Source organism: Chelonoidis abingdonii, chromosome 9 (assembly GCF_003597395.2).
Source record: "Chelonoidis abingdonii isolate Lonesome George chromosome 9, CheloAbing_2.0, whole genome shotgun sequence".
NCBI lineage: Eukaryota > Metazoa > Chordata > Testudines > Testudinidae > Chelonoidis > Chelonoidis abingdonii.
Window position 1 is genome coordinate 47110319 of NC_133777.1, and position 8111 is coordinate 47118429.

Here is an 8111-nt window from a genome sequence, read left to right on the forward strand (position 1 = left end):
GACACTCACACACATTGTAAGTCACCCCTTAACCTTTTTTAAATAGATTGAACTCTTTGAGTCTAACACTATAAGGCAGGTTCTTTAATCTTTCTTGTGGCTCTTCTCTGAACCCTCTCCAATTTTTCAACATCCATTTTGAACTGCAGGCACCAGAACCAGACTCAGTATTCCAGCCGCAGTTGCACCAGTGCCAAATATAAAAGTAAAATAACCTCTCTGCTCCTAACTGAAGTTCCCCTGTTTATGCATCCCAGCATCACACTGGGAGCTCATGTTCAGCTGAATTTCCACCATGACCCCCAAGTCGAGGCCTGAATGGTTGGACTCACTGTCCTGAAGTAATTTTATAGAAGGAAGGCTAGAAAGAACAGGACTAGTAGCATTGCAAATAATTCTTTATGATATTTCTATAACAGTTTTCCTGTGAAATCCACCCAGAATGGATGATGGGATGGAGCTGTAGAAGTCATGAGTCTGAGCCTTGGTCTACCCTACTAGTTTAGGTTGAATTTAGCAGCATTATATCAATTTAACCCTGCGCCTGTCCACACAATGAAGCTGTTTTGTTTTTTTTTTACTTAGAAAGGCTCTTAAAATCGATTTCTGTACTCCTCCCCGATGAAGGGATTAGTGCTGAAATCAATATCGCTGGGTTGAATTTGGGGTAACGTGGATGCAATTCGACGGTATTGGCCTCCAGAAGCTATCCCAGAGTGCTCCATTGTGACCACTCTGGACAGCACTTTGAACCCAGATGCACTAGCCAGGTACACAGGAAAAGCCCCAGGAACTTTTGAATTTCATTTCCTGTTTGGCCAGCATAGTGAACTCAGCAGCACAGATGACCATGCAGTCCCCCCGGAATGTTTCTACATTCCCCCATCATCTCCGTCCCTGAGGTTATCGCAGATTAGAAGGTGAAAAAAACACACTTGAGATGATGTTTTCCGAGCTCATCAGTCACACACTGATAGGGCACAGCATAATGCATGGAGGCGTTCAGTGGTAGAGACCAGGAAAGAACTGGTTTGTTTAATGGCAAAAGTATCGTGCCTCACTAGCAATCCTGCCCAAGCCAGGCTGCTTTGTCAGCCCTGGGTGGGGGCATGACTGCTTTGTGAGCAGGAAGGCCATAGATATAGACATTGCATTAGGTAGTTTTTGTAGCTAGAAAAAACATTCTTGTGCATTTGGCAAAACCTGTAGCAAAAAAAGAGAAGCAGTGTAGTGGTTATGACATTCACCTAACGCACAAAACACCCTTTGTTCAAAACCGGGTGGAAACAGGTCACTGTTCCTTTTTCTGACTCCCCTCCTGCATTTTTACTCCTAGAACAGACCACGCTGTGAAATTTTACTTTGAATTATAACACTTATGAGTTCAATAATATGGAAGCTCTCTCAGTTATGGTCCCGGGTTCCTTACCCTTTCAGCTGCTCTGATAAATTAACATTTTTGTTAGGGGCGGGGGGGAAATTTTCATGAAGACTTTCATAGGGACTAATGCAAGGGGGGAGGGATAGCTCAGTGGTTTGAGCATTGGCCTGCTAAACCCAGGGTTGAGAGCTCAGTCCTTGAGGGGGCCATTTAGGGAACTGAGGTAAAAAAACAAAAACAAACTGTCTGGGGATTTGCCCTGCCTTGAGCAAGGGGTTGGATTAGATGATCTCCCGATGTCCTTTTCAACCCTGATATTCTGTGCTACCCAGGACTCTGAAATAATCTTAACATAGCCCACAGAGTGCAAACCTTTGGTCTGGATTTGTCATTTCACATGTTGAACGGCTCCTTACTACTGTCCAGGCTTCATGGGAGCTGCGATAAGTGTGACCATGTGGTAATGCTGGCTGGGAAAGCAGCCTGAGGCAGAAGCCTCCAGCTCGCATGATATTCCAGGCAGGACTGAATCTCCATGAGATGAAACTTAGAGAAGAGAATGACCAAGAGTCACTCCCATTCGGTGATCTAAGAGGAGGATAGCCATGTCTGTCCTGGCAGCCTTGATTCAGGCACCAAGGTCTGTCAGCTGAGTGGGACCCAAGCTGGCAGACAGAGCCCCAGACCAGCAGCAGGCTGACTCACTCCCCCTGCTGACAGTCTGGGGCTCCATCCACCAGCCCACTGCCTGCTTGGGGTTCCAATCATCCAGGCAGGCAGCGGGTCTGGGGGATGGGACTCTGGAAAAAAGGCAAAAAACAGTTGTCTGCCATTGCTTTCACAGAGGGGGGGCTGACAACAAGTACCCAAAACCACCCACGACAAAGGTTTTGTCCCATCAGGCACTGGTAGCTCAAACCAGAATTCCAACGGGCGGTGGAGACTGCAGGAACTACTCACAGTGCAATACTCTGAAAGTCGACGCTAGCCTCGGTACTGTGGATGCACTCCGCTGAGTTAATGGGCTTAAGTGGAGACACACACAATCGACTGTATAAAATCAATTTCTAAAAAATCGACTTCTATAAATTCGACCTAATTTTGTAGTGTGGACATACCCTGAGATTGTTCCACCATTCACGAGTAAAGCGATCATCCCAAATCAATGCTGACAAAAGCTTCCTAGCACACCTGAAAATTTGCATGCACTGGGCAGCTACATGTTAGAACACAACCTTGAGGAATCATGGTAATGAATACAATGTTAGACGTGGCTTAGAACTCTGTGATTGTCTACTAGGAATAAAGACATGGTGTATGTCAACACCAGTAAAAATCACATTAACACCAGCTAAAATCCTAGTGTAGTTTTAACACGTGTTAGCTGATTGAGGTAAACCCTAGGCTGATGTAAACTTGGCCTTGTCTACACCAGGATTGCAACCCATTAGGTAACAGGTTAGAATCACACCTTAGCATGACATGGCCTCAGTGTAGACAAGAACAGTCATAGTTAACATCTTCTTTGCTTGTTAAAGGTTAACCACAACCTGTTGCCACAACATTAAGCACAACAGTCTGGGTCTACACCATGTGCTAATTTGTGTTGAATGTGTTACCATGACTCCACGAGGCCGTGTTCTAACACAATGTAATTTTCTGGTGCAGACAAGCTCTCAGGGTCCAATACATGCAGCAAAGGAAATGCAACCCAGTCTGTACTTTAGTGGCTTGGCAGTATCTCAGACAGAGCCCTTGGGACCCAAGCTGAGAGCGCTCAGCACCTTCCAGGATCAGACCTTTTGTCCTTCCAGATTCTTTAGTTTAATGTATGGGGGGTGGGGGCGGATGGAGGTTGTTTCTGGAATCCATCTTCATTCCTCTCTCCTCCCTGGGACACTCCCCAAGGGAAATCAGGAAGGCTTCTTTGTATTATTCTGCAGCTGGCAAGAATCCTGGGGGCTGCTGCTGCCCCCGCCCCCTGCCTTCTGAAAGCCCAGAGGGTGGGGAAATCAGGTTCGTTTCCATTTCAATGGCTGGGTGGAATGGAGTGAACTGCACTTCTTTGCAGGCTCTCAAGTGTGCTTTGTCAAGGCAATGGCAGTAAAACAGAGGCCATCTGAAAAAGGCCCCTATTGACAGGCTGCAAGGCGTGAACAATCTTCTCAGCCATAAAGGCACCAGCTCGCTGCATGGCCCATGGGAGACAAAGGGAATGAACCAGCCCAGAAAATGCTATTCACCCCTTTTACTTGCAGTGATTAAAACCCATATCCAACCCTGTCTCCCCTCTCCCCCTCCGCTAAACTCCTGGCCACTGCCACCTCTTACACACCAGCCCTGCAAACTGTCTGAGCAACAGACATGCTCACACTCTGTTCCCACATCCACAGCATTCCCCCAGACCACCAGGGACCTCTCCATATCCAGAATCACTTTCACACCTCTAAAAGCAGCAGAGAATCCTGTGGCACCTTATAGACTAACAGACGTTTTGGAGCGTGAGCTTTCGTGGGTGAATACCCACTTCGTCAGACGCAGGTCTACCTCTACCTGCGTCTGACGAAGTGGGTATTCACCCACGAAAGCTCACGCTCCAAAACGTCTGTCAGTCTATAAGGTGCCACAGGATTCTCTGCTACTTTTACAGATCCAGACTAACACGGCTGCCCCTCTGATATTTCACACCTCTGCGTCTCTATCCCTCCCTCCAAGCCCAGCCCTACTGCCCTCCTCATTCAGGTCCATGGCAAGGCTGGCCAGGGACATTTCCCCAAACCGGGCATAAAAATCAGTTGGCCTGAAAGTAAAACAACTTGTGCAGAGCAGCGGAACCCACCTAACGCCGACTAGTGCTCCCCCTCTGCTAGTCAGTGCTCAATTTACAGTCACCACCAGCACTGCCTCAGTCAAAGATACTCCGAGTCTGGCTCACCACTGCCCTGCGGCTTGCACTTACCCTAGTGCAAAAGGCTGCCTCTGCCTGGCATTCTGCTTGGGTAGCATTTTGCACAGGCCTAAGTGGCTGCGCAAGGCACAGAGCAAGGGAGGAACTGGGCCCTCCCAGTCCACTTTTCTGCCTCCTCCACAGCAAGACAGGCAGCAACCATCCAAGCTGGCCTCTGCCGGCCTCTCCACTCCAGAGGCTCCACCTTTGCTCTTCTTCTGGCCTCTGGAGCCTCACAGCAAATCCCCCTCTACCTAACCCACACCAACCTCTGCCACGGGCACTGTGCAAAGGGGGCCTGAGCTGATGTTGGCTGCAGAAAGATTAGGGAGACAAGAATGTCCCCTGAGCAGAAGAGATCCATCTGAGGCATGACAAGAATGGCTGTGTGATTACTAGGATGGGGGCAGGGGAGGGGGGGAAGGAAGGTGTGAGTGAGCCCTTTCTGCAGAGACTAACGGGAACCTATTTCTGCCCCATTTTGGAGACCACACTGGCAGCTGTAGGAAGAGGAAGGCTGGGAGAGCAGAGAGGAAGGGGGCGGAGAGATGGAGGGGACTCTGGGAAGGGGCTGCAACAGGAGGGGAAAGTGAACAATGGGTCTGCAACTGCCTGGAAGATGAATGGAAAAGATTTCCCCCGTCACTGGTGTGTGGGGTTCCTCCCGCCCCTCACTCAGAGGGATGGTAGAAGCGCAGCGCACTGTCTGCACTTTGTACCGGGGGTCTGACCGCGGAGTGCCCCGGGACCGGGGGGAACATGCACCCGGGGGCCTGACTACACTGAAAAGTGGGGGCGTGCAACCTCGCACCCGATTGCGCCGGTCAGCAGGGCGCGCAACCGGGCACCTGACTGCACCTTGCACCGGACAGCGAGGTGCAGAACCGGGCACCTGACTGAACCGTGCACCGGACAGCGGGGCGCGCAACCGGGCACCTGACTGCACCGTGCACCGGACAGCGAGGTGCGCAACCGGGCACCTTACTGCACCGTGCACCGGACAGCGGGGCGCGCAACCGGGCACCTGACGGCATCGTGCACCGGACACCGGGGCGTGCAACCGGGCACCTGACTGCACCGTGCACCAGACAGCAGGGCGCGCAACCGGGCATCTGACTGCACCGTGCACGGGACAGCGGGGCGCGCAACCGGAGACCGGATTGCGCCAGCCCAACGTGCTCTAGGACGGGGGAGCCCGCCACCGGAACCAGCACTGGGCCCTTCGAGTCACTTGGGGACGGCCCCGCGGAGCAGGCGGCAGCTGTTGCCTGGCCTCGGGGTAGGAGCGCAGGCTGGAGGCGGAGCCGGGCGCTGGAGCGCATGGAGCCCGGGGCGCCGCTCGCTCCATGTGGCTGTTTCTGCCGCTGCTGCTGTGCTGGGGCCGCGCTGGCGGCGGCAGCCCGGGGGAGCCCTGCTGGGAAGCTCTGCTCCGCTGCCAGGACGAGCCGGACTGCGGCTCCGCCTACAGCCAGTCGCAGGCGGCCTGCGAGCCGCTGCTGAGCGGGGCCGGAGGCGGGGAGCCCCCCGGCGGCTGCCCCAGCCACTGCATCGGGGCGCTGGTTGCGGCTGAACCGCAGCCGGAGCGCCCGGCCCTGGAGCGCTGCGATGGCGGGCAGGATGCGCGCTGCCGCCGGTGAAGGCGGCCATCGAGCCCTGCCTGCCCCGGCCCTCGCGCAGCGGCCTGGGCTGCACGGCCGCCCGCTTCCGCTGCCAGCAGGAGCCCGCCTGCCGGGAGCCGCTGGACGCCTACTTGGCCCGCTGCGGGCAGCTTTCAACGGCGGGCGCTGCTCGCCGCCTGCCGGGCCGCCATGGGGCAGCTGCTGGCGCGCCGGGGGGCCCCGCGCTGGAGCGCTGCGTGTGCGACGGGCCCGAGCGCCCCTTCTGCCAGGTGCTCAAGGCCAACATGGGCCGCCTGTGCTCCGCGCCGCCCGCCGAGCCGGGCCCGGACGAGGACTACCGGGACGAGGAGCGGCTCCTGCGGGAAGAGGACGAGGGGCCGGGCACGGGCGGCGCATGGGTGCGCTCCGGGGGCCGCTCCCGGGGCGCGCCGGCCTGGCGCTCCCTGGCACTGGGGGCCCTGCCGCTGGGGCTCCGGCTCCTCCCCTGGCCCTAGGCCGGGCAGCTCGCAGCCTGGCCAGGGGATCGGAGCGGAGGGACCCCCTAGCTGCCGTGAGCTGGAGCAGGGGTCCCGGCTGACACTCAGGGTAGCCAGCCACCAGGAGAGCCTCGTTCAGAGGCGCCGTTCCCGGCGCTGGAACTCCGGCTGCTTGTCCAGCGTTTCTCCACGGGCTGAGGTTCCCGTAGGAGTTGGAGGGGCCGAGATGCGACCTTTGGCTTGGACCCCGGCAACATCATTTGCTCTTTCACCGGAGGAGAGATGCGGCAGGTGACTAGTACCAGGGGAGCCCATCCAGGGACTGGTCTGTTCTTTGTACTGATCATGTAAATTCTCAGCTCTAGGGGCGGAGCTAGTATGAGGGGCACTAAAGGGATCAGAAAATGCTGTAATCTCCATTTTTGCTCTTGTGTGTGGTTCATACCTGTGGACACAGGTATTCACCCGGGGGGAGCTCTCCATTCCAAACACTAGGGCTAACAGAAGCCAGGAAATCTTCAAACATCTGATTACAAAGCACTGAATTGAGGATGGCCCCACACTGCCCCAGCTGTTCAGGGCTCATGAGTCAGGCTCCAAGAAATTGAGACTGGCTAGAAAAAATTGTGAGATTTAAAAAATGAGTTTTTTTCTTTGCCTTTGGGTTTTAAGCCTTTCAGGGGTCGTATTTTTACACCCAGCCACAAGGACTAGACATTTCCTTCATTAAAGAAATGAAAGTTTAGAGTCTTATGTGATGACAGATTTAAGTACAGCGCAAGACTTGCAGTAGTTTTGCAATGACTTGGCAGTACTGGGTTGAGAAGAGAGCGTCTTGTCTAATGTTTAGAGCAGAAGATAAGGAATCTGGATGCTTGGATTCTATTTCTAGCGTTTCACTGGGTGAATTTAAGCAAAATTACATAAATCGCACACCAAGATTGAGAGTGGCTTTCAAAGAAAATGGCAGCAAAACAGAGTTAGCAGAGGCACATTTTCCAAACACAGGTTAGCAGTGTCCATAAGGCCTGGCCCTCTCTCTGCCTTAGTTTACCCCATCTGTGAAATGGGTTTAATAATTCCTATCTCACAGAAGTATTGGCAGAATGAACCAAAATAATTGACAAAGCCCTGGCTGGGATGATTTAGTTGGGATTGGTCCTGCTTTGAGCAGGAGGTTGGACTAGATGATCTCCTGAGGTCTCTTCCAACCCTGATGTTCTATGATTCTAATTACCTGGTTGATCCCCACTAGCAGCCTATGGCAAACCTGCTCTTGCAGCCTCCTAGTTGCTGGGACTCACAGGGCAGGGCATGAAGGGAGCTGACGGTGAGCAGCCCCTGACTCCTGTTTCGCCATCACAGACCTAGGGAAATAGGGGAAAGAGGAATCCAATAGACCAGGGTGAATGTGAGCATCCTTTTGCTATCCAAGCTGAGCACTTCACTTCTTATTTTGTCTGCTCCCCTGAGTCCATAGCCTGACAATAACTGTACAGTGATCATGCCAAGGCCTGCAGGTCTACATAGTAAACCTAGTCTCTGGTACCGCACACCCCCATGCACACCCTCTGGGATTCTACTGCAAAGATCTGTTTCTCTGTAGCATGCTTCTTCCTTGTAGGCCTGAGCTTTCCAATGACTTCAGATTGGACCCTGGGTGTACAAGTGATACTGTTCTGTGGCTC

General features: G+C 53.6%; 1 pseudogene; it reads left to right on the plus strand.

The window, feature by feature from the left end:
• The first annotated feature begins 5674 nt into the window (after window positions 1-5674).
• On the plus strand, window positions 5675-6441 carry LOC116836243 (growth arrest-specific protein 1-like; annotated as a pseudogene).
• Window positions 6442-8111: the final 1670 nt, after the last annotated feature.